Here is a 2,500-nt window from a genome sequence, read left to right as displayed (position 1 = left end):
CGTCTAGATGGAATAAACGCTGAAAGCGGAGGTAGTTACCTCTTTTGATCGCTCTGTCCTTCATCCACTTCTGAAACTGTTTTCTTGGCTGCTCCTCCCGAGTTTCCTTTTGCTTTTCCCCCGGAGTGCTGTTCTTATTTGGCTCACTGATTCCAGGCAACCAAAGCAGTCCTGCGCTGTCTGATTGAGCAGTGGTCGCACCTTTTGGCCTTCTAATAACTGTTCAAATGCTCTGGGGAAGTTGTTAATTGTCCCCTCTGATAAACGTTCTTTGATCCTTTTCTGATAACGAGCCTGCAGTCACCCTGCCCTCTGCTGGCCAACGGTTTCCCAGGGACCACTATCCCTATCAAGGTGGTGTCCAGATGTCTCTATTGTTCCCTTCCCAGCAGCTGGTCCTCCCGGCTGGTGGTTCCCCCCAAGTCCATTGTTCACAGTTCCTGCCTGGGATTGATGACTTGACCCAGGTTCTGATTTCAAGTTCCCAGCTGCTCCCCCACCCACTCCAGTCTTCCTGAGCAGCATTCTCCTTTTATCACCAATCTGCTTAGCTGTTTTGCTTGTTAAGTGTTCCGATATGAGCTTATTAATGTTTTTGTGACTCTCGAACTGTACCTCCAGCTTGACAAGTAGATCTTCCTCCTCCTTTGTCCAGCATCTTTTGTGGGCTCCTCAGTTTGATGTTTCTTTCGGTTGGGAAACATCGATCCTCTCCTGGTTTCTAACCAGTGGATGTACCAATCTTTTGTGTTGTCCTAGGCCAATTTTAGTCATAAAATCTCTACTGCATACCTCACATATCCACTCTCCCACTGGAGGTCCCGCATCCTTCAGACCCTTGCACTTTGCAAAATAACAAACAGTACTGTGATGGTTAAAATTCTCCCTCCTACACTAGGCACACCGAAAGCACACCCTCTTCCTCCCGTGAGACCCCTTAAGGTGTTCAATTAGGGCCAACATCGAGTTGACCTGGGTACCACAGCAAGGACATGGTGGATTTTTGTCAGGAACAGTCACCTTCACCATGTCATCCGGTGCTTGTTCACTGCAGACCTCAGGCACTGGAGGCAATGCCTCTGGTGTACCCTCTTCCCCCTTCCCACTGCCTCCCTTCCCAAGTACATTCTGATCATCGTCCTTAGGGGGACTAGGATTTAAGTCATCCCCCTCACTCAGTTGTGATGTAGGCTGTTCAAACACCTCAGGAAACCCGTTCAACACCCCCCCATTAACAGAAACATGAACCACCCCCTGTACATGCTCCTGCAGATCTGACCTATATAGTTCTAAAGAGAAATTCACCAGCAAGTCCAATTCATTTTCTGTCAATTTGGTGGTTGTAGATGTTACAAAATCATCTCAGGAGGTCTGAGTGCCCACCGATACCCTAGTAAGGTGTAACAGCTGCCCCCAGTTTCCTCCTCCGAGAAACGGATTTGGATTTGGAATAGCCGAGTCATGACCGGATTCAACATCGGGAACGGATTGGGTGGTCAGCCCACCTCCGAACCCGTCGCCCCTGTCCAACCAGGGGGCCAGGTTTCAGGTAGTAAGAGAGTCATAGTTACTCCCACTGTTTACCCATGCTTCATTGAATTTCTTCACTTTGACATTCAGAGCATTGGGCAGAAATCACATCGCGATGCTTTGTTTTAATTAAACAGTCGGATTCTCCTGGTCCGCACCAGTTCTAAGCCGGCTGCTAGGCACCGGCCGAGGCGGGGCGCCAGCCCGGAGACCCCCTCCAGGGACCCTCCCCCGTGCGAACTGCTTGGCTGACGCTGGCCACGGCCGTGCGCCGCGGGGACCCCGCCGGCAGGAACCGACGGGGCAGCGGCGTGCTACGACGATGGTGGCGATCGCCGCTGGGGCGCCGGCCGCGGCAAGGCGGAGGGGGGGTGGAGGGGAGGGCGGGCGATGGCCGCCGCAGCTGGGGCGATCCAAGGGAAGGGCCTGGCGTGTGTCCAGGGTCGACGCTGCGTGCACCCGCGTATGCCCCGGCACCCGGGAGGGCCACGCGGAGCGCACTCACCTGCGCGCGGTGCCTCGTCCTGACACAGGGTGCGCCCGGCCCCGCTTCGCGCCCAGCCCGACCGACCCAGCCCTTAGAGCCAATCCTTATCCCAACGTTACGGATCCAGCTTGCCAACTTCCGTTACCTACATTGTTCCAACATGCCAGAGGCTGTTCACCTTGGAGACCTGCTGCAGATATGGGTACGGCCCAGTGCGAGGCTTACACCCTCTCCCCCAGATTTTCACGGGCCAGCGAGAGCTCACCGGACGCTGCCGGAACCGCGACACTTTCCAAGGCGTGGGCCCCTCTCTCGGGGCGAACCCTTTCCAGGGCGCCCAGCCCTTCACAAAGAAAAGAGAACTCTCCCCGGGGCTCCCGCCGGCTTCTCCAGGATCGGATGCATCACCGCACTGGGCACCTCGTGGCACCCGTCTCCACCACTCCGGATTCGGGGATCTGAACCCCACTCCCTTTGCTGAGG

At 55.4% G+C, this 2,500-nt stretch overlaps 1 pseudogene; it reads right to left on the bottom strand.

Moving 5' to 3' along the window:
• Positions 1 to 2,500, bottom strand: part of LOC139603545 (28S ribosomal RNA) — an 8,324-nt pseudogene that overhangs the window by 3,744 nt on the left and 2,080 nt on the right.

This window comes from Agelaius tricolor, unplaced genomic scaffold (genome assembly GCF_023055355.1).
Source record: "Agelaius tricolor isolate 1412-34295 unplaced genomic scaffold, bAgeTri1.0.p SCAF_39, whole genome shotgun sequence".
Classification (NCBI taxonomy): domain Eukaryota; kingdom Metazoa; phylum Chordata; class Aves; order Passeriformes; family Icteridae; genus Agelaius; species Agelaius tricolor.
The sequence above is the reverse complement of the archived record's forward strand: the minus strand, read 5'-3'. Positions and strand labels throughout refer to the sequence as shown.